The following is a 24061-nucleotide window of genomic DNA, read 5'->3' on the forward strand; positions in this document are numbered from 1 at the left end:
TCCCAGTAGATGCTTCTCCAAATTACCAAGGTGACTATGTATAATCAAGTTTCTCTGGTCACGAGCTTTCTAGAAAAGAAGGGGCATCTCCTTGCCCAAAGTGTTGGTTGCCTAGTCATGTCCGACTCTTTGCAACCCCATGGACTCTAGCCCACCAGGCTTTTCTGTTCATAGGATTTTCCAGGCAAGAATAGTGGAGTGGGTTGCCATTCCTTTCTCCAGGGGATCTTCTCGTCCCAGGGATCAAACCCTAGGTCTCCAGCATTGCAGGCAGATACTTTGCCGTCTGAGCCACCAGGGATGCCAAGCTGAAATCATTCATCTAACAAGGTCCTAACTTACATCTCTGTGCTGATTTGTCCTGCAAAGTCTTCTCTTAGTGTTGTGTGGTGGGTGTGGTGGGGGAAAAATTTAGTATTTTCCAAATCAAATGGAAGGAGCAGTTCAGTGTCAGACAATGAATGATCCTTCCCCGACTATGCAGGATGCAAAAAGATGAGATGAGCTCCAGGTGTGACCTTTCAAGGATGGTGCAGGACTTCAGTCCGTAAGCAGGCTCGGCTGGGGTGCGCCCTGCCCCGTGCGTGAGTCAGCACGTAAGTAGTTAAGTTGGTTGGTGAGCCTTGGCTTTCTGGGGTAGAGCATTCAGCCTCGGAGCATTAGCCTGCAGCCTGACTCAGAAGAGCAGGGGCCGAGGATTCAGAAGCGTCCTGGCACTCAGGCTTGAGGGAGCAGTGACACGCGGTTCTGAACAAGCAGCTGCCGCAGTGGGTCTAGGTACGTACGTAGCTTTGCTTTGATTGATAGTGTTTTGTTTTCTCCCGTGAGAACAAAGCAGTGGTTTTTCATGTTTGCAAACAAGAACCCTTGCACACTGAAAAGGAACAGCTGTTTATTAGCTGCTATTTGTAATGAAATAATAGAGGGGCAGGGAAACAGATTCTTAATACTCATTATGTTTCTGATTGCAGTGGCTGAGTTTCTTTAATTTTTATATGAATTCTGGTGCTGTGTGGTCAGGTCATTTGAATGTCATGGTTATAGTAGAATTCAAAAGGTATCATTTTGGCAATTCTTTCAGTGAATGATCATATCTACATTCAGAGATATGGATTGAGTTTGCAGAATTATTTGCTGAATGGATGAAGCCAAGTGGCAGAAATCCACTTTCCTACCTCATTTTGGAAAGCGAGGTTCATATTCTTAAGCTTAAAGAACAAACTTCTCCAAATTTACCAAATGCCTGAGTGAGACCAGTCGCATTTGAATGTGGTATTTATCTTTCTTACAGCTTGACTTTCATCTCAGGTGTGTGCAGCATGACCTGAAGTAACCTTTAGAATCTCAGTTCTTTTTTTAAATGAATCCCCTCATCTGAATCTCCTGGGCTTTCCCAACACTTTTAGTGACTTTCTCTATTCTGTTGATTTTAGAACAACTCAGATTTAGAGTGGACTAGAACTACTCCCAAAACTTGGATTTGATGGAATTTCCAGGGATACAGGGACTTAAGTTTGTCTGCATCTCATTGTATCTCCATTCTGACTCTGCAGCAACATCGATCAGCTGACACTGATGACCTTTTCACCAGTTAGTACCTGCAAGATTTAAAATGGTGGCAGGGCTGGGGGGAGGGGTTGCTGCTGCTGCTGCTGCTGCTAAGCCACTTCAGTCGTGTCCGACTCTGTGCGACCCCATAGATGGCAGCCCACCAGGCTCTGCCGTCCCTGGGATTCTCCAGGCAAGAACACTGGAGTGGGTTGCCATTTCCTTCTCCAATGCATGAAAGTGAAAAGTGAAAGTGAAGTCGCTCAGTCATGTCCAACTCTTCGCGACCCCATGGACTGAAGCCCACCAGGCTCCTCCGTCCATGGGATTTTCCAGGCAAGAGTACTGGAGTGGGGTGCCATTGCCTTCTCCGGGGGGGTTGCTACTTGTCGAGTTTATTGTTTAGTCACTAAGTCATACCTGACTCTTCTGAAAGCCATGGACTGTATCCCACCAGGCTCCTCTGTCCATGGGATTTCCCAGGCAAGAATACTGGAGTGGGTTGCTATTTCCTTCTCCAGGGGATCTTCCTGACCCAGAGATTGAACCTGTGTCTCCTGCATTGTCAGGATTCTTTACCACTGAGCCACCAGGGAAGCCCTTGTCAGGCTCAGACCCTACTTAACAAGTTACTGCTTCTCAGCACAGTGATCAAAACTGGTCGTTAATCATCCTGGAATTAACCTAGAATATTTCCTCCCCAGTGCCCACTGAAGTGGGTAGCCTTTCCCTTCTCCAGGGGATCTTCCCAACCCAGGGATCAAACCCAGGTCTCCCGCATTGCAGGTGGATTTTTTTACCAACTGAGCTATGAGGGAAGCCCCCAGTGCCCACAGCTTCTCATATATTCACCTGAATTTCCAGCCCATGGGAGACTCCTTCTGGTAAACAAGTTTTTCTTTGAAAAATGCAAACAATACTTTAAGATTTAGGTGAGCTGTCTCAGTCCTTAATACCTTCATACAAATCAGTTTAGTGCTTCTTTAAAATCCCTCTTCCTGAAGTAAAGGCGTTTTTCCAGAATGAAGGAAAGGTGGTGAGAATCAGGAATTTGAAGCCTAGGTTCTGAAGGCAGAGGGTTAGAGAGAGAAATCTAGATGGGCACTGCAGTAGTGGCCAGGGGGCCGGTTTGAGAATCCTGAGTCATGAAAGAGGGAAATTTGGGATGTGAGAGCAGAGTCTAGAAGGCATCGTTCGCAGCGGTGCAGGTGAAGGTACCTAAAGATTTAAGGGGCTGCTGGGCATAGTTAGCATTGAAGGGGATCAACTTCCAGATTCTCAACTTGCATTTGAACTGTTTTCCAAGAACTTTTTTTGCTGGAGGATCCATATGAGTTCTGCTTCAGAAAGTAAAGGCAAACGTCTACTCATCTGGAGCCTCACTCCGGGCGTATAGCCTCACTCCGGGCGTATAGTCTCACTCCGGGCGTATAGTCTCACTCTGGTTTCAAGACATATAGAAATCTCCTGGGCATCACCCCAGAGATGATTTCAGAGCAGATTGTTCCAGAGAGGGAGACTGGTAAGCCCAAAGCAAGCGGAAACAGACCACATCTTGTTTCTCTAGGTTTCAAACTCGTGCCAAGTACTGTGTCTTGTCTTAGAGTTTCAGTGAAGGAGTGAGAAGGTTATCACATAGTTGAAGTGTATATATGAATATGTCTATTGAAATTGAAACTGAAGTCTGATAGTTTCTAATAGTAATTCTGGTTACTATTTGGCAGCCCAATTTGATAAAAATGGGTTTGACTAAGGTCTGTGGCTATTTTTTTGTAAATCTAACATACAGATTCTTCTGCTTATGTTTGGCCAAAATAAATTTGAAATATGTGTACAGTATACAGGAATTTAGAAAATACAATTTTTATAAGTATTTCAGCATGTAAGAGCTTTAGATGTCCTCTTTTGAAACACACGAGAGTGCTCGCTTTGGCAGCACATATACTAAAATTGGAATAATACAGAGATTAACATGGCCCCTACACAAGGATGATACTCAAATTTGTGAAGCATTCCATATTTTTATTTATTTTCAGGGAAGTAATGGAGAAACAGACATAAAGAACAGACTTATGGTCATGGAGAGAGGGGAGGAGAGGGTGAGATGTATGAAGAGAGTAACGTGGACACTTACATTGCCATAAATGTAAAATAGCCAGTGGGAATTGCTGTATGTCTCAGGGAACTCAACAGGGACTCTGTATCAACCTAGAGGGGTGGGATGGCGAGGGAGGTTAAAGAGGGAAGGGACATGTGTATACCTATAGCTGATTCATGTTGAGGTTTGACAGAAAACAACAAAATTCTGTAAAGCAATTATCCTTCAATTAAAATATAAATTAATAAAAAAAAATACACAAGGAAGTAGAAATTTCTTTTAGGGGTTTCAGGAGCCAAAGCTTTTGAAGACCACTTGTCTGTATTATCCTTGAGGATATGCCTGGATATGCCTGCCTGACAGCAAGTGCCTCTGCCCTCAGAGAGCCCCAGAGTCTCCTTGTTTTTTGCCTCCTGCATCTTTACTTACCCCCAACCCCAGCTTCAGGATCCTGCCATTTCCATCACTCAGCCCCCATATCATTTCCTCTATGAACCAGCTGATTGATTGATTTCTGTATTTAGTAGTTGCCTGGTGATTTGAAGATAGAGTGTGAATGGTAGAGCAAAATTTTCATCAGGCAAGGGCTGAAGAAGAGGAGGGTTTATCGGGCATGTTATTGATCACCTCTCCTGTGTCAGGGTGATGTGGCGGCTGCAACTGGAATCCAAAGATGTGAATTCACATCCTGTATCTGCAACTTACTAGCTCTTTGAACTTCCTTGAGCCTCAGTTGCGTCATTGGTAAACCTAGGGCTCTGTGTGTGAAACTCTAGGATGGTACAAGTGATAGAGGGAAGAACAGAATGGGACTCGAACACCAAATTGACATATGCTCATTAAATAGTAAGTTCCTGAATAGAAGAGTGTATAAAGTTTAAGAGGAAGAAATACATTAAGCCCTTGACTCCATCTGGGGGATCACTGTTAGGATAATTAATGCCTTTCCAGCACTCTGCAGCTTTCACAGCAATATCAACATTTTCTCTGTGTACAGCTCCCACATGCTGTGAAGTAGGTTCTCAGCAGGAAGATGAGGAAAGGCATGCCCCCCACCCAGTCATCTTTGCCAAAAGGAAACAGTTGTGCTGTGAAGGCATACCAGGAGACTGAGCCCCATTGGTTAAAGCAGACATGTCAAGAGCAAGCTCCAAGTTCAGTTCAGTCACTCAGTCGTGTCCGACGCTTTGTGACCCCATGAATCGCAGCACGCCAGGCCTCCCTGTCCATCACTAACTCCCGGAGTTCACCCAAACTCATGTCCATTGAGTCGGTGATGCCATCCAACCATCTCATCCTCCATTGTCCCCTTTTCTCCTGCCCTCAATCTTTCCCAGCATCAGGGTCTTTTCAAATGAGTCAGCTCTTCACATCAGGTGGCCAAAGTATTGGAGTTTCAGCTTCAACTTCAGTCCTTCCAATGAACACCCAGACTGATCTCCTTTAGGATGGACTGGTTGGATCTCCTTGTAGTCCATGGGACTCTCAAGAGTCTTCTCCAACACCACAGTTCAAAAGCATCGGTTCTTCAGCACTCAGCTTTCTTTATAGTCCAACTTTCACATCCATACATGACTACTGGAAAAACCTTAGCCTTGACTAGACGGACCTTTGTTGGCAAAGTAATATGCTTTTTAATATGCTCTCTATATTGGTCATAGCTTTCCTTCCAAGGAGTAAGCGTCTTTTAATTTCATGGCTTCAATCACCATCTGCAGTGCTTTTGGAGCTCCCCAAAATAAAGTCAGCCACTGTTTTCACATCTATTTGCCATGAAGTGATGGGACTGGATGCTATGATCTTAGTTTTCTGAATGTTGAGCTTCAAGCCAACTTTTCCACTCTCCTCTGTCACTTTCATCAAGAGGCTCTTTAGTTCTTCACTTTCTGCCGTAAGGGTGGTGTCATCTGCATATCTAAGTTTATTGATATTTCTCCCAGAAATCTTGATTCCAGCTTGTGCTTCTTCCAGCCCAGCATTTCTCATGATGTACTCTGCATAGAAGTTAAATAAGCAGGCGGACAATATACAGCCTTGACGTACTCCTTTTCCTACTTGGAACCATTCTGTTGTTCCATGTCCAGTTCTAACTGTTGCTTCCTGACCTGTATACAGGTTTCTCAAGAGGCAGGTCAGGTGGTCTGGTATTCCCATCTCTTGAAGAATTTTCCACAGTTTATTGTGATCCACAGAGTCAAAGGCTTTGGCATAGTCAATAAAACAGAAAGAGATGTTTCTCTGGAACTCTCTTGCTTTTTTGATGATCCAGCAGATGTTGGCAATTTGATCTCTGGTTCCTCTGCCTTTTCGAAAACCAGCTTGAACATCTGGAAGTTCATGGTTCATGTATTGCTGAAGCCTGGCTTGGAGAATTTTGAGCATTACTTTACTAGCGTGTGAAATGAGTGCAATTGTGCGGTAGTTTGAGCATTCTTTGGCATTACCTTTCTTTGGGATTGAAATGAAAACACCTTTTCCAGTCCCATGGCCACTGCTGAGTTTTCCAAATTTGCTGACATATTGAGTGCAGCACTTTCACAGCATCATCTTTCAGGATTTGAAATAGCTCCACTGGAATTCCATCACCTCCACTAGCTTTGTTCTCAGTGATGCTACCTAAGGCCCACTTGACTTCACATTCCAGAATGTCTGGCTCTAGGTGAGTGTGAGTGATCACACCATTGTGATTATCTGGGTCATTAAGATCCTTTTGTACAGTTCTGTGTATTCTTGCCACCTCTTCTTAATATCTTCTGCTTCTGTTAGATCCATACCATTTCTGTCCTATATTGAGCCCATCTTTGCATGAAATGTCCCTTGATATCTCTGATTTTCTTGAAGAGATCTCTAGTCTTTCCCATTTTGTGTTTTCCTCTATTTCTTTGCATTGATCACTGAGGAAGGCTTTCTTATCTCTCCTTGTTATTCTTTGGAACTCTGCATTCAAATGGGTATATCTTTCCTTTTCTCCTTTGCTTTTTGCTTCTCTTCATTTCACAGATATTTGTAAGGGCTTCTCAGACAGCCGTTTTGCTTTTTTGCATTTCTTTTTCTTGGGGATGGTCTTAATACTTGTCTCCTGTACAATGTCATGGACCTCCATCCATTATTCATCAGGCATTATGTCTTTCAGATCTAGTCCCTTAAATCTACTTCTCACTTCTACTGTATAGTCATAAGGGATTTGATTTAGATCATACCTGAATGGTCTAGTGGTTTTCCCCACTTTCTTCAATTTAAGTCTGAATTTGGCAATAAGGAGTTTTGATCTGAGCAACAGTCAGCTCCCTGTCTTGTTTTTGGTGATTGTATAGAGCTTATCCATCTTTGGCTGCAAAGAATATAATCAATCTGACTTCAGTGTTGACCATCTAGTGATGTCCATGTATAGAGTCTTCTCTTGTGTTGTTGGAAGAGGGTGTTTGCTATGACCAGTGTGTTCTCTTGGCAGAACTCTATTAGCCTTTGCCCTGCTTCATTCTGTATTCCAAGGCCAAATTTGCCTGTTACTCCAGGTGTTTCTTGACTTCCTACCTTTGCATTCCAGTCCCCTATAATGAAAAGGACATCTTTTTTGGGTGTTAGTTCTATAAAGTCTTGTAGGTCTTCATAGAACTGTTCAGCTTCTTCAGCATTAATGGTTGGGGCATAGACTTGGTTTACTGTGATATTGAATGGTTTGCCTTAGAAACGAACAGAGATCATTCTATCATTTTTGAGATTGCATTGAAGTACTGCATTTCAGACTCTTGTTGACTATGATGGCTACTCCATTTCCTGCCCACAGTAGTAGATATAATGGTCATCTGAGTTAAATTCACCCATTCCAGTCCACTTTCATTTGCTGATTCGTAAAATGTTGATGTTCACTCTTGCCATCTTCTGTTTGAGCACTTCCAACTTGCCTTGATTCATGGACCTAACATTCTAGATCCCTATGCAATATTGCTCTTTACAGCATCGAACCTTGATTCTATCACCAGTGCCATCCACAGCTGGGTGTTGATTTTTCTTTGGGTCCATCCCTTCATTCTTTCTGGAGTTATTTCTCCACTGATCTCTAGTAGCATATTGGGCACCTCCCGACCTGGGGAGTTCCTCTTCAGTGTCCTATCTTTTTGCCTTTGCGTACTGTTCATAGGGTTCTCAAGGCAAGAATGCTGAAGTGGTTTGCCATTCCCTTCTCCAGTGGACCACATTCTGTCAGACCTCTCCACCATGATCCGTCCATCTTGGGTGGCCCCACACAGCATGGCTTAGTTTCACTGAGTTAGACAAGGCTGTGGTCCATGTGATCAGATTGGCTAGTTGTTTGTGATTGTGGTTTCAGTCTGTCTGCCCTCTGATGCCGTCTCTCAGTGCCTACCATCTTACTTGGGTTTCTCTTACTTTGGACGTGGGGTATCTCTTCACAGCTGCTCCAGCAAAGCACAGTCGCTGCTCCTTACCTTGGATGTGGGGTAGCTCCTCTTGGCTGCCGCCCCGACCTTGGACGTGGGGTAGCTCCTCTTGGCTGCCGCCCCTGACCTTGGACGTGGGGTAGCTCTTCACCACCGCTCCTTCCAAATAGGCACCATTCCAGAGTTCTTCTGCAGTGAGTTCTTTGCTAGTCTCTCCATTTCCCCATCAGAGAAGGAGATGCCTGGTTCTCTGCTAAGAGCCAAGGACAAGTCAACACTGGGTGAGAAAAATGGAGAACATGTCAAATATCGAGTGCAAATACCTTATTGAGAGGAATGGGAGGAACTAAGCTTACGTGGACCATCTCTCAGGGCAGGCATCAGGGCAGAATGGGTATCCCTGAAAAAATTGTAATAGGAATTTTGATATGGCCAGTTTTCCATTCCCAAGATCAAAACTCCAAATCAGGAGGACAACTACCCCATGTCACTGGACATGAATGTGTGAGGTCACCCTAAAGAGATGGATTTGTGACACCCAGGCTCCCTGCAGTGCAGGATGCTTCTGGCTGTGCCTCTCAGCTAATTTCCCATTCAGATGAGGAAATTTTCCCCAAACTTTTCCAAAAGGTGTCCCCCAGGACAGCAGTGTCATCTGAGACTATACATGAGAAATGCATCCTTAGTGGCTTAAGAGGTGGTTTGGGTAGTGACAATGATTTATTGAAGAAAAAGTTTTTTTTGGCCCACTGGAGCAAATTGTGCATAGATCTTCCAACTTAACATTCCTTTGGTTGCTTGAAATCAGCCATGGTAGGAGTAGTTTTTGTGTTGTGTGCTTTTAAAAAAAAATTGAAGTATAGTTGATTTATAATGTGTTAGTTTTGGGTATACAGCACAGTGATTCAGTTATACACACACACACACACACACACATTCTTCAGACTCTTTTTCCTCATAGGTTATTAGTATCCTGTGTTTTATGCAGTAAGTCCTTATTGGTTACATATATTATATCAGTTCAGTTCAGTTCAGTCGCTCAGTCATGTCCAACTCTTTGCAACCCTATGAATCGCAGCACGCCAGGCCTCCCTGACCATCACCAACTCCCGGAGTTCACTCAGACTCACGTCCATCGAGTCCGTGATGCCATCCAGCCATCTCATCCTCTGTCGTCCCCTTCTCCTCTTGCCCCCAATCCCTCCCAGCATCAGAGTCTTTTCCAGTGAGTCAACTCTTTGCATGAGGTGACCAAAGTACTGGAGTTTCAGCTTTAGCATCATTCCTTCCAAAGAAATCCCAGGGCTGATCTCCTTCAGAATGGACTGGTTGGATCTCCTTGCAGTCCAAGGGATTCTCAAGAGTCTTCTCCAACACCACAGTTCAAAAGCATCAGTTCTTCGGCGCTCAGCCTTCTTCACAGTCCAACTCTCACATCCATACATGACCACTGGAAAAACCATAGTAGAGTGTATATGTTAATCCCAAACTCCTAATTTATCCCCTGCCCTTTCTGCTTTGGTAACCATAAATTTGTTTTCTTTGTCTGAGTCTCTTTCTGTTTTGAAAATAAGTTTATTTGTTCTTTAGATTTCACATATAAGCAACATCATGTGATATTTATCTTTCTCTTGTCTGGCTTACTTCACTTAACATAATAATATTTAGGTTCATCCGTGTTGCTACAAATGGCATTATTTCATTCTGTTTCATGGATAAGTAATTGTCTGCCTAACTTCCTATACAGGAAAGACACCTCAGAGTGGGGAGGCCTCTGAGAATTCCCTTTACTGAAGGCATTAATTCATTCATGGGTCTTAAATACTCATGCCAAGTCAAGGGAAATTTTTGTTGTAGAAAATAGGAGATCTCATGGGTTAAGACTAAAGTATGAGAGGAATTATTCATTAGTGCTCGGTAAAAGTATCTACACCAAAAAGAGTAATTGTGAAGCAATCCTATTTAATAATTTTTAAGTGCACTTACCATTTGTTTCTCAATTAATCCTCACAACAGCCGTTAAAGGTGGTTGTTGTCTAGTCTCTCATCATTTTACAGATGAGAGACTAGAAGCATAGAGAAGTTAAGTGACTTCCTCTCGTTAGGACAGTAGTGGGATTTGAACTTACCAAACCCGTATTCTAAACCACAGTTATTTATCCTCTCCATGCGAATTTGATGTGCGTGCATGTTCAGTCATGTCCAACTCTTTGTGACCCCAAGGAAAGGGCTAAAACTCCAGCCTCTTTCCTCTGAACATGAGACCCCATTTTTGTAGCATGAAAACCTATCTCAGCCAGCAGCAGATTTCATAATTTACTGGAGTCTCTCATGTATCTCATTAAGTGCAAACTTCAGACACAGAGCAGAGGTTGGAAGATGGAATGTGAAACATCAGGTTTCAGCTTGCTCAGCTGTGGTCCATTAGGCAAAACAGGAGTCATTCCTCCCGGTGTTTCTTATGCAAAAGTAAAACAACACTCTTGGGCAACCATGTTTTTTCACCTTTTCCCCTTTTCTGGATTCTGCCAGAAATCTTGAACAAGGTTGTAATACTTTTAGGGGAAATTAAATCTATTTCTCTCCCATATGCATTTTTAAAATTCCAATTTGCTAGAATCTTGGAAGAACTGCTATATTCATGAGATTTTTGTTCTGCGTTGTAGTCACAAACATTAACCTCAGGTTTCACTCTAATGCTTTTAGACCTGCCTGAATAGCCGGTACTCAAATTGAATCCGTTTTAACAATTTGTTTTCCCACATCTCCTTTGGTTAGTGGCATCAAATTCTCTCAATCTTAAAAAAATTAAAGTGACGTCTGGTTTCCCCCGTCCTTCACCTCCCACACTGAGCAGTTGTCAAATCCTGGTGACAGGCTTCACCAGTACTTCTCAAATGTGTGCCCTCTTTCCATTCCCACTGCCACCTCCATGCACCACCTTGGTTCTGCTTCCCTCCCAAATGGGATTCCACCTTTCTTTATAAACGGTTGTCCATCTCTAACCCCAGGTTCCAAAATGTTTTTTTAGCTTCCAAAATATTTTTCAGCATCCCTTTTTTTCCTTATTATCAATTTTTAAAAATTGAAATATAATTCATTTACAATTTTGTATTAATTTCTACAATACAGCAAAATGATTTAGATATATATATACATTCTTTTTTAAAATATTTTTCCATTATAGTTTATCATAGAATATTGAATATAGTTGTCCGTGCTTTATAGTAGGACCTTGTTCATCCATTCTATACATAAAAGCTTACATCTTGTAACCCCAACCTCTCTCTACATCCCTTCCTTATCTGACTAGTTTTTTTTTTAATTTTTCATTATTTTTTTATTTTTCACTAGTTTTTTCATTTTCATTTTTATTGTTTTCTATGTCTGTGAGTTTATTTCAGAAAACAATTTTGAATAAAGGAAGCAATGGATTAAATTGGCAGTTGCAACTTGTGGTTGACAGGTGTTAAGTTTGTCACACATAGCATTGACCTAAATAATGATAAAATATTTATTCAGAATCGTTTGCCTGCATTTGAAATCAAGAAATTAAGATAAACACTGATATCACTGGCTTTTTGGACATAACGGTTATCATACTAAGTGAAGTCAGAGAAAGACAAATATCACATGATACCTCATATGTGGAATCTAAAAAAAATGATACAAAGGAACATATTAACAAAACAGAAACAAACTCACAGACATAGAAGACAAATTTATGATTACCTGAGGGGAAGGGAGGGGAGAGATAAATTAGGAGTTTGGGATTAGCAAACTCACTACTACATAAAAATAGATTAACAAGGACCTGTTGGAGCATAGGGTGCCATATACAATGTCTTGTAATAAGCTATGATTTAAAAGAATCTGAGAAATACGTATATGTATGTATTTGCGTGTGTATATGTATAATGGGATCACTTTGCTGTACATCTGAAAGTAACACAACGTCATAGATCAATTATACTTTACCTACTGACTTTTCACTAAAAAACGAGAAAACCCATCAACACCGGGCTTTCGTGCCCTTCAGACGGGCACACGCTTTCTGACTGTGACAGTCCTCACTGATCCCGTTTTCTCCTCAGCACCAAGTGTTGCTATGATACTCTTATCTTGCAGATGTCTTTGAGTTTCAGTCAGCTAAAGCACACCTCAGTCCTTGGGAGAGTTGCTGATACACACGTCCACTCGTTTACTTCCACCTTCAACGCGTGTATGATGCAGGCAGCCTCCTTCCTGGGCAAGATTTTAAGCATCGCTTAGCGTCTCATTTTCTCCTCTACAAATTGGGTTTGTTTTTTCTCCCTGCAAAGACTTTTCAAGGATAATTTGGCTTATGACCTGCTTAAACTAGAGCAAGATGTTTTCTTTTGTTTCATAATTCAGTTTGATTATGGCAGGACTTGTGGTTTGGCTAGAGATGTCCTGTCCCAGCAGTGCTGGCCGGACTGTCAGGAACATCATGCCAATTTTCTGATGGTTTTTTCTCCCTTTAATGGTGCTGTTAAGGGCTTACATAAACCTGCTATTGGTGGCCTGTCTCTTTCAAGATATTTTGAAGTAGTTTTTCAGCAGTGTGAGGTGAGATCGGAAGCCCTTTTTCTTTTTTTTTTTTTTTGGTTGACTGCTCATTCTATTTAAAAGGCTTATAGCTCAATAGTTTGGTTTTTGAAAGAAATAGTTCCTCAGCCAATTCACAATTCCAGCTTTGAAAAAGAAACTCACTAAGGCTGATTGATGTTCAGCAAGAATGCATTGATATAAACAGACCGGTTGTTTACCCTGGCATCTCTTCAAATATGTCAGTGATCAGGCTGAACCTCAGTAATTAAATCTTCTGAGTATACCAACGTGGGAATTGACACACTGGAATGGAAACAATATGAATCTTCCATCCCGTCTTTATCTGTGGACTCATTTGTTAGGCAATGGTTAGAGCCCTATGTCACATTGTGGTACCTGTTCTTTTAGGAAAACACCAATATCCTTATCAAATTCAGGATAACCTTGCTCTCTTATGATGAATCCAAGGTTTAGCTCACCTGGGCATGAAGAGGCAGCTCAGCCTGTTTACTGATTAGAGAAATTAATAAGTAGGTAGAACCTGTTCTGTTCCATTAGACCTGACTACACTAGTTGATGCCTTAGTTTTTCTAAAAGTACCACATGATCTGATCATTGATGGATTGGTTGGTTAGGAGCTCAACCAAGATGGAGTAAGGTGAGCACTGTCTGCCTCGTTTCCAAGGAAAAAAAACACAAAAAACTATTTTCAGTGGAGTTTTTCATTTGATGATGCCTAAGATTGGCTGATTGCAGCCATGAAATTAAACTCCTTGGAAGGAAAGTTATGAACAACCTAGATAGCATATTCAAAAGCAGAGACATTACTTTGCCAACAAAGGTCCATCTAGTCAAGGCTATGCTTTTTCCAGTGGTCATGTATGGATGTGAGAGTTAGACTGTGAAGAAAGCTGAGCACCAAAGAATTGATGCTTTTGAATTGTGGTGTTGGAGAAGACTCTTGAGAGTCCCTTGGACTGCAAGGAGATCCAACCAGTCCATTCTGAAGGAGATCAGCCCTGGGATTTCTTTGGAAGGACTGATGCTGAAGCTGAAACTCCAATACTTTGGCCATCTGATATGAAGAGTTGACTCGTTTGAAAAGACCCTGATGCTGGGAGGGACTGGGGGCAGGAGGAGAAGGGGACAACAGAGGATGAGATAGCTGGATGACATCACCAACTCGATGGACACGAGTTTGGGTAAACTCCGGGAGTTGGTGATGGACAGGGAGGCCTGGCGTGCTTTGATTCATGGGGTTGCAAAGAGTTGGACATGACTGAGCGACTGAACTGAACTGAATATTGGCTCAGTGGATAATGAATCCGCCTGCAATACAGGAGACACAGGAGATGCTGGTTTGATCCCTGGCTCAGGAAGATCCCTTGGAGGAGGAAATGCAACCCATACCAGTATTCTTGCCTGAAGAATCCCATGGACAAAGAAGCCTGACAAGCTACAGTTCATGGGGCTGCAAAGAGTTGGACACAACTAAGCATGCAAGCATGTCCTTGTCCAAGAGTAGATTAGCAGGGTTGACACCATTTTTTTAACCTAGTTGAATTAGTTACTCAGTGTGACTTTTTCATACCCTGCATTCATCCTTTAAAAAAATTATCTTTGTATTACAAAAATAATACATGATCATAGCACAAAAATTAAATGTTTAAGTAAAATGCAGAAAATAAAAATTCTCCATATCCCGACTTAATAAAACCTTGTAGCATTTGGAAACAGATTTGTTTGTTTTTGTCTCCATCTTCATTTTTACTTTCTAAATAGCTTTAAAACATGAAGTTCTTTCTTTTAAACCCCAAACTTAAAAAAAAAAAATCTTGGAGGAAAATGTTTTCAAATATGGTACACATTCTTCTGCTGATTTACAGACTATCAAGCAAAAATGACTCAAGCTGTTTCTGTGATCACTGACTGTTGTCATAGACTGAGTCATTTTTCATCTCAGCCCTCTTTTAGCTATCGCTTTTGCTACCTGCGTGCCTGCTTCTAGAAACAATCTGTGATTGGAAGACAGAGAAAGATTGGTTAGAACTTTATGTAAATTAAAAATCACCAAGCCCTGCATGAGCTGAAGAGACTCTCCTGTGGTATAAAATGCATGGATTTCCTTTCATAAGTTTCTATGACCTGGGAGCCTTTTATATTTCCTCCCTATTTTAGCCATGTCTTAGAGTTGACAGTACATGAAATGTGATCTCTAAATTAGAGAAATTTTAATATATTTCAAAATGTAATGTGGAGCATCCTTTGATATACCCTTTCATCATTTGGATGTCTTTGGGGAAAAAAAAACCATCTATGTGTTTCCTCTGCTTATTTTTCAATGGAATTGTTTGTTTTTTGGTTGTTGAGTTGTATGAGTTCTTTATATTTTGGATATTAACTTCTTATCTAACATATGGTTTGCAAATATTTTCTCCTGTCTGTAGGCTGTCTTCTCATTTTGTTGATTGTCTCATCTGCTGTTTGGAAGCTTTTCCATTTGCTGTAGTATTGATTTTTGTTTTTGTTGCTTGTGCTTTTTTTGGTGGGGGTGCATATTCAAAAAAATTATTGCCAAGGTCAATGATCTTCCCTATATTTCTTCTAGGAGTTTTATAGATTCAATTGTTATGTGTAAACCTTTCATCTATTTTGAGTTAATTCATGTGAGTATTGTGAGATAGGATTTCGATTTCAATTTTCTATATGTGGATGTAAAACCATTTGATTCATGGCATTTATTGGACTGAAGGAAATTCTAAAAGAAGATTTATAATTTGGATAAGGAGTCAGTGTCATTAGCTGATTTAATCAGGTGGCTGTGTTAATCATGATGGATGGGGGTCTTTGCCGTGGTAAAATCTTTATTTGCTTAACACATAGGCATTTACTTCTTTATGCAAAGCACACTCCTGTCTGAGGACTCTGAGGTAGATTTCTTCCAAATGGTGCCTTGGAGATCTTGTAACCTGGGGGATATGCAGTTACCATGATCTCTCTGAGATCATGGAGAACTCACACTTGGTCTCAAATGCCTCCACATTAATACTTCAATCCAGAAATGACACCCGTCAATGCCATCTCCAGTCCATTGACCAATGAAATGACTGCCAGAGGGCTGGAAAGTGTGAACTTCCTGTGTGTCTGCAGAGGAATGGAGAATCAGATATGGATGAGTATAAAGTCTCAATGACAGTGACTTTGGGCAAGTAACTCATCTATATGACATGGGGGTTGGACTAGATGATTTTAGAATCCTTACCTCTTCTCACAATTCCTGAGTCTAAATATTTGACCTCCTATTAGCCTTGGTTTTATAAAAAATATTTATGTATTTATTTGACTGTGTTGGGTGTTACTTGCAGCACTTGGGACCTTTTGTTTGGCCCATGGACTCTCTAGCTGTGGTGCATGGGCTTAGTTGCTCTGTGGCATGTGGGATCTTAGCTCCCCAACCAGGGGTCGAACCCATGTCCTCTGAATTGCAAAGCAGATTCCCATCCACTGGACCACCAGGGAAGACCCAGCTCTGTGCTTTTGACTACTTTGTAGGAATTATTTGATTGTTACCCTAAGGAGGTTGGTCTTTCCTGGTCATTCAATTGGTAAAGAATCTTCCTGCAGTGCAGAAGGTCTGAGTTTGATCCCTGGGTTGGGAAGATCCTCTGGAGAAGGAAATGGCAAACTACGCCAGTATCCTTGCCTAGAAAATCCCATGGACAGAGGAGCCTGGTGGGCTGCAGTCCATGGGGTTGCAAAGAGTTAGGCACGACTGAGTGGCTAACACTTTCACTTTCACAAAGGAGGTTGGGTATGTTAATACTATTAGTAGTAAAAGACTTGTATTGCATGGTGTAGCTGATGGTCAAGCTGGAAGGCTCTGAAGACGGATGATCTGGTTTTGAATCCAGCTTCATCTCCTACTGGCAGTAGGAGTCTTGGCTATTTAACTTCTCTATGATTGTTTTTCTTTTCATCCAAATGGAAACTAGGGATAGGAATAATACCATCCTCCAAGTATGAGTATTAAATGAGGCAGGTTGTGCCATGTTTTTAGAAGAGGTCAGGAACATACAAAGAGTTCCATAAGTTAATTTCATTTTATTTTTTATTATTATTTTAAAAAGTCCTCCTTGTCCTATTTTAATAAATTTCTACGTGGCAGCAGCTCAGAAAGTTGTCACCCTTTGTGTTGGTGTGATTAGCCAGCCCAACCCATGCAAATCTCCTTAATCTACTGATGTGCAAAATGGAGTCACAAACACTACCTATAGGTGATCTGGGTCTTTACACAAGACTGCTCACCCTTTGGGATTTGTGTCTCATCTGCTTTAGCTTAGACTTCATCCCTGCCTGGACCTGTCTTGACTCCATATCTGATGGATCCTGCCTTTGACTCCTGCAAGCTTGAGATTCCTGCGTGGTTCTGACTTCATAGGCCGAGCTCCTTGATTCTTGGGGAATCCACTTACCTCCAGTGGGACCTCCCTACCCTAATCTCAGCCTCTCAGGATCAAAACCCTTCCTCAGCTTCTGGTTCACAGTGAGGCTTGGTTCTGGCTTCACACAGTGGAGGGAGTATTAGACAGTTACCCCTCTCAATTCATTGGCCATATCATTTGAGTCTGGCTGTCTCAGAGGCCACGTAAGCTTATCAGATCAGATCAGATCAGAGCAGTTGCTCAGTCATGTCCGACTCTTTGTGACCCTATGAATCGCAGCACGCCAGGCCTCCCTGTCCGTCACCAACTCCCAGAGTTCACCGAGACTCATGTCCATCAAGTCAGTGATGCCATCCAGCCATCTCATCCTCTGTCGTCCCCTTCTCCTCCTGCCCCCCATCCCTCCCAGCATCAGTCTTTTGCAATGAGTCAACTCTTCGCGTGAGGTGGCCAAAGTACTGGAGTTTCAGCTTTAGCATCAGTCCTTCCAAAGAAATCCCAGGGCTGATCTCCTTCAGAATGGACTGGTTGGATCTCCTTGCAGTCCAAGGGACTTTCAAGAGTCTTCTCCAACACCACAGTTCAAAAGCATCAATTCTTCGGCGCTCAGCCTTCTTCACAGTCCAACTCTCACATCCATACATGACCACAGGAAAAACCATAGCCTTGACTAGACGAAACTTTGTTGACAAAGTAATGTCTCTGCTTTTGAATATGCTATCTAGGTTGGTCATAACTTTCCTTCCAAGGAGTAAGCGTCTTTTAATTTCATGGCTGCAGTCACCATCTGCAGTGATAACCATCCCAAATCGATGACGAACCCACAATGTTAAGTTCTCCTGCAGACATTTTATCACTCCAGGTAGAACACATGAGTAAGAACTTTTTCTTCTTTCCCCTAGATCTTAAGTGGGTTATCCTTGGGAAAAAGTCAGACAGACTGCAACAAGAAAGAGCATGAGATTGGTATGCATTTGCTCCATAGCATGGGGATGGCCTGCTTTCCTTCCCCTTTGCATTTTGGCTGATCCAAGGCGGGGGTGGGTGGTGGGTGGGAGGGGGGATAGAATCCTCTGTGAATGGTTCGAGTACATTTGCTCTAGGCAGGGGAGACAGTAGTTCTCACCAGGCAAGCTTCCTCCTCAGGCTGGTTCTGCTCAATACAAGAAAGACAGTGTAATAATAATAATAAAAACATTTTTGATTATCTCTCTTTTTAAAAAATTTTACTTTTATTTAGTTTTGGTTATGCTGGGTCTTCATTTTGGCTCATGGGCTCTTTGTTGCTCTTTAGGTTTTCTCAGGTGGCAGATTTTCTCTAAAGCAGTGGAGGGCTGCTCTCTAGTTGTAGAGCACGGGCTCTAGAGTGCACAGGCTCAGTAGCTGTGGCCCTTTTAGTTCAACCAGGGATCGAACCTGTGTTCTCTGCACTGGCAGGGGATTCTTAGCCACTGGGACACCAGGGAGGTTCTGACAATGTGCTTTAGCGTCAAGCTCCCATTGGATCGAACCTATGTTCTCTGCACTGGCAGGGGCTTCTTAGCCACTGGGACACCAGGGAGGTTCTGACAATGTGCTTTAGGCCCTAGACAGCATTGAGTCCCATTGGACTTTGATAAGCAAGTTGCTTTCTGTTTCACTTGGTCCTTTTTTCCCCCCCAAGTTCTATCAAAGGATTGTGTTGGGATTTTTCTGGTGGTCCAGTGATTAAGACTCTGCACTCCCAATGCAGGGGGCACAAGTTTGATCCCTAATTGGGGAACTAAGATCTCAGATGTGGTGAGGTGCAGCCAAAACCTCAACAGCAATGAAAAGGACAGTGAGGTACTTTTCCCCACAAGTGCACAGTACCGGTGGGAGATGCTATGCATCTGAGATTTATGTGGAAGGAAAAATTACATCAAAGATATTGTCCTTTGTCCCTGAAATCATCATGATAAATGCAACTGTAGCCTGCTTTCCTCCAATCAGCCTTCATAATCTTGTATGGCAAACAGGTCAAATTTGTCACTGCCAAAGGCAGTAGATTCTTATGGGTGGTTTTGGAAAGAGACAAATCATCAGAAAAATTTCCAAATGCTCTGCCAAGGTATATAGCTCCACACTGTTTATCTAATGGTAGAGAAATAGGGAAGTTTGGCAATTTCAATTTTATCTAAATTTTAAAACCCTCTGGAAGTTTTGAAAAATAGCAAAAACCTCCTTCTCCCCAAGGTTGAGTATGTCAAACTCTAATAGGGAGATCTATAGAACCAAGCTTGAGGAATACACCAAGAAAATGACTGTGCTATAAGGTTTTAAAAGTACGGAACCTACCCACTTGGGCATCCACATTCAATTTAATAACTCATTTGCATCATGCTGTAGAGTTAGCGAAGAACTTCAAAGAAAACACCTATATTAATCAGCTGATTTTTGTGTTAGTCTTTATTTTTCACACAAGGAAAATGAAACTTGGATGAAGATCACTGAGAAAAAAGCCTCAATCTTCAGATTCCAAATCACAATCTTTTCCATACCCCCTATGTTTCTGTTTATCTTTTGCCCTTTGTGTTGAAAGTAGGATTGGGGTAAATTTGTGAAGAGGAGCTCTGTAGACTTGGAATAGTGTGTCTACCCTTTTGTCTGAGAAAAGCAGGACTGTCAGTATTGCTGGGAATGTGTGTGAATGTTAAGTTGCTTCTGACTAAGCTAAGTCATGTCTGACTCTTTTATGACCCCATGGACTGTAGCCTGCCAGGCTCCTCTGTGCATGGGGTTTTCCAGGCAAGAATACATAAGTGGGTTGCCATTTCCTCCTCTGGGGAATCTTCCCAACCCAGGGATCGAACCCACATCTCTTATGTCTCCTGCACTGGCAGCCAGGCTCTTTACCACTGGTGCCACCTGAGAAGCCTGGGAACATGCCTGGAAATATGGGTTTGGAAATTCCTGGGGGAAGGAGAGCTATGGTGAGTTCCTCTATCACATGCAGTCTTCCTTCCATTATGGTCAGAGCTGGGACCTCCTTTATAGAACTTGGGCTCCCAACTGAAGGGAATGACATTCCTTAGTTGTGTTTTTAGGTTTAACATATGACGGGTACATAAGGAAATCAATAAACATTCTCTCCAGTTTGGAACAGTGAGAACTCTCTTCTCTCTTCTATTCCTTGTGGTTTGAGGTCGAGATTCAGCTGCAACAAGTGAAAACATCAGTCAGCTGATGATGGGACTGCTTTTGGGTTCAAAGGGATTTTTCAGTCCTTTGTAAAACCCATAACATGGTAAGGTATCACTATGTCAGCCCTGTGTACTTAAAATTAATCTCTTTGCTAGCATAATGAAAAGTTCACTGTGCCAAACTGCTCATCAATTTTAACTTTAAAAGTGTTCCCAGAGGTGGTTTGGCGTACACAGTGTCCAATGCACATATTCTCCAAAGAGGTCCAATACTCATTCTTGTGAGATTTAGCTTGGATGAGTTCTTTACTGGAGATAACAGAGTCCCCTCCTGTTAGCTAAAGAAGAAAGGACTTTATGAAGGGAGAGAGATCACTTGCAGAATCTTTGTGAAGGTTGAAGACAGAGAATTAAGACCTGAGCTTCTAGGAACATCTCCCCACCCCCGCCACCATCAACTTAAACTGCAGAACTCATCTGGTTAGGGATGGGCTGTCTTGGTCATAGTCATGGAATAAGGAAGCAGCTCAGAGTCATGCTGCCATGCCATAAACTAGTAAGACGGATGTCCCATGCCCTCTCTCCCCAGGTAGCTCAGTTCTGAATCAAGGTCTCACCGAGTGCCTCTGAAAGGCAAAACCTAAACTACATCTGGCATTCAAGGCAAATGAGGATCCAGCCTCTGCACACAGGTGGGCCTAGAAAGGGTGTGGAGTGAAGTTTGCCACAGTAGCTGCTGCAGGGCTTTAAACTGCCTCTCTGCTGTCCACCGGCATGTTAAAGAGCACAGCTGGCTTCCCTTCCACTGGTCCTCTCGTCTGTCCTCTCTGTCTATCACCCACCCATTGATCTGAGTTTTGCACTTTTGGTATCGTTTCCTTTTGCAAAACAAAACAAAACAAAAACAAAACCTGATACTGAATGTATTTGAAAGATACAGATTTCAAAGAATATATAATCACATCAGCATTATCTCACTAACATTCTAAATAATAATCCCTTAATATCACCAAATAGCTAGTTAGTGTTCACATTTTCCTAATTGTCTCATAATTTTGAAAAAGAGTGTGAATCAGGTTCCACGGAGACCACAATCTGGGTGTTAAACTAAGTACTTCAGTTCAGTTCAGTTGCTCAGTCATGTCCAATTCTTTGCGACCCCATGAACCGCAGCATGCCAGGCCTTCCTGTCCATCACCAACTCCTGGAGTCCACCCAAACTCATGTCTATTGAGTCGGTGATGCCATCCAACCATCTCATCCTCTGTCGTCCCCTTCTCCTCCTGCCCTCAATCTTTCCCAGCATCAGGGTCTTTTCATATGAGTCAGCTCTTCGCATCAGGTGGCCAAAGTATTGAAGTTTCAGCTTCAGCATCAGTCCTTCCAATGAACACCCAGGACTAATCTCCTTTAGGATGGACTGGTTGGATCTCCTTGCAGTCCAAGGGACTCTCAAGAGTCTTCTCCAACACCACAGTTCAAAAGCATCAATTGTTCGGCGCTCAGCTTTCTTCACAGTCCAACTCTCACATCCATACATGACCACTAGAAAAACCATAGCCTTGACTAGACGGACCTTTGTTGGCAAAGTAATGTCTCTGCTTTTTAATATGCTGTCTAGGTTGGTCATAACTTTCCTTTTTAAAAGTAAGCTATTCTTCAAGTATTCCAAGAATTAAAGAATGAAAAAGGATGTGACCATTAGCATGGAGCATATGAAATTAGCATGAAACCTTTTAAGGCCCCTACCCCGCAGGCATAAGTAAAATATTAAGAGAATACATAGTGTTAATAACTATTGGTTAATGGTTTAGGTGTTGGGCACTTTTGAAAGTCTCCCTCAGTGTCAGGATGTTAAGAGACAGAGGGCATGGTCAGCTTTGTCATCTGCTGAAGAGGAGTGAACACATGACTTTATCTATCCCCAGAGGCTGCAATGCCAGGGCCAGGGTGGGAGTGCGGTAGACACTTGATGAAAGGCAAGAGGTCTTGTCTGGGAATCTGGAGACCTGGATTCACATCCTAGAATAATTATTATTTAATCATGCTCACTTTTAACCATCCTTTCTTGTTCTGGAAGCCCTTTAAACTTTGTGTGTTTCCTCATCTGTAAAATAAGTAGAACATAAGTGAGTGTCTTGGGGTGATGAATTGAAAAGGATAGCCATCCTTATCCAAACAGGATTTGTCTGGCCATTCACAAGGCAGAATACTAGCTACTATGTGATCATGGCTGTGTGGCCATTCAGACGGAAATAAAACACATGTACAAAATATTCACAGTGATTACATTTTCCCCTCACCCAGAGATAGTCTTATTGCTGACTATTGGAGCCCAGTGTCTTGCTGGACACCACAAATCCCCTTGGCCCAACATTTTTCCTTCACTGACTGTGTCACAGTGCTTGGAATCTCCTTGATTCTCACGTCCTTAGTGTTCTGGTATGGGCGTTCAACTGTTGCATGGGAGAAATGATATATTATGCCATGATTATCTTCTAACACCCTGGTTAAAGTGATCTTATCTGACTCCATGGTGGATCATCTTGCTAGACTCAGTGGGAACGATCATGGCATGGCTCCATATTATAGAGAGAAAGATGGCTGGAGAGGTCCCGAAGAGACCACATTTTAGATCAAAGGGCCAGTGTAGAGGGCCTCCCCCGTAAGACGGAAGGATGGGGGAAGGACATGGAATGCCAAGTCACTAGTGGATATGTTGTTTCTGTTCTACCTTGATTGTATTTTGGAGAACTAACCTTCCCTCTTCGGGTGTGGTCTTGTTACATATCCCCCCAGTGGAATATGGGGATGGGGAGGTATGTATATGGACAGGTATATGATCTGAGCTAAGTCAGGCAGATGCTGTCTCTTAGGTACTGAATCCAGACTGGAGCAATCGAAAGACCTAACATAGCGGGCATGGATCCATCTTGATGGCGATGCCCTGAAGAGATGATTCGATAGCTCCTGCCACATAGATCCTTAGAGCTTCCCTCTGGCCTTCCTGAGCCTTCATTTTGAACTTCTTTTGATGCTTTCTGGTAAATTTTTTTCTTTCTCTTTCCCCAGCTATCTTTAAGTTAGCTAGATTTGGTCTCAGAATTCTTGGTGTCAAGCAACAAACAAAATAAGCATGAAAAGGTGAAACAAAATCTTATCTAATACTATAGTTTAGCCTTTTCCACTCTGTTGTAGCAAAGAGGTAGCTAAGACACATTACTAAATGCCCCATCTGAAAGCACTTAAATCTAATGTTTCCATAGAACTTTGGAGTTGGTCTCTCTTAAAACTCTGTGTAGAACTTAGCAGCCTATGTGGTCTTCAAATTGCTTCCTGAACAACATGGATTTACCAGGAAAGAAGGAGAACTTTGGTCTGTTTCTTGTCTCTGTCTTTTGTGGGCCATTGATTAACTTCATGCTGTTATATAGGATACATTCTCTGAGATGAGGTAAGACAGATATTTACAAAAAAAGCTACATGGCTTATAGAAAATGCCAAGAACCAAAAAGTTGAAAAAAAACTCACCCATGATCTTCTCACCAGATAATTGCTTCTTAATATTTTTTTGCTATACTTTTTTATAGTCTTTATGATCACACATAAGTATTACACATTTTATATATATTGTATATTTTGCAAAATATTGTAAATATTGTATATTTTACAAAAATGAGGTCATAATGTTTTGAAAATTTAATGATGTGAAAAAAATTAAATGTCTTGAAATTGTTGTAAATGTTGCCTAGTGGAGCCCATAGCCCACACTAAGGTCCGGCATACATTTTCATTCCCTCTTGATAAACTGGTTGAGTGACCAGGGGTAAATAAATAAAT

At 42.1% G+C, this 24061-nt stretch overlaps 1 non-coding gene across 1 annotated transcript; it reads left to right on the plus strand.

The window, feature by feature from the left end:
- The first annotated feature begins 3468 nt into the window (after positions 1-3468).
- Positions 3469-3572, plus strand: LOC113884715. Its single transcript, XR_003508989.1, has one exon. It is a non-coding gene; the product is annotated as a U6 spliceosomal RNA (small nuclear RNA).
- The last annotated feature ends 20489 nt before the right edge of the window (positions 3573-24061 follow it).

Source organism: Bos indicus x Bos taurus, chromosome 26 (genome assembly GCF_003369695.1).
Source record: "Bos indicus x Bos taurus breed Angus x Brahman F1 hybrid chromosome 26, Bos_hybrid_MaternalHap_v2.0, whole genome shotgun sequence".
Classification (NCBI taxonomy): Eukaryota; Metazoa; Chordata; class Mammalia; order Artiodactyla; family Bovidae; genus Bos; species Bos indicus x Bos taurus.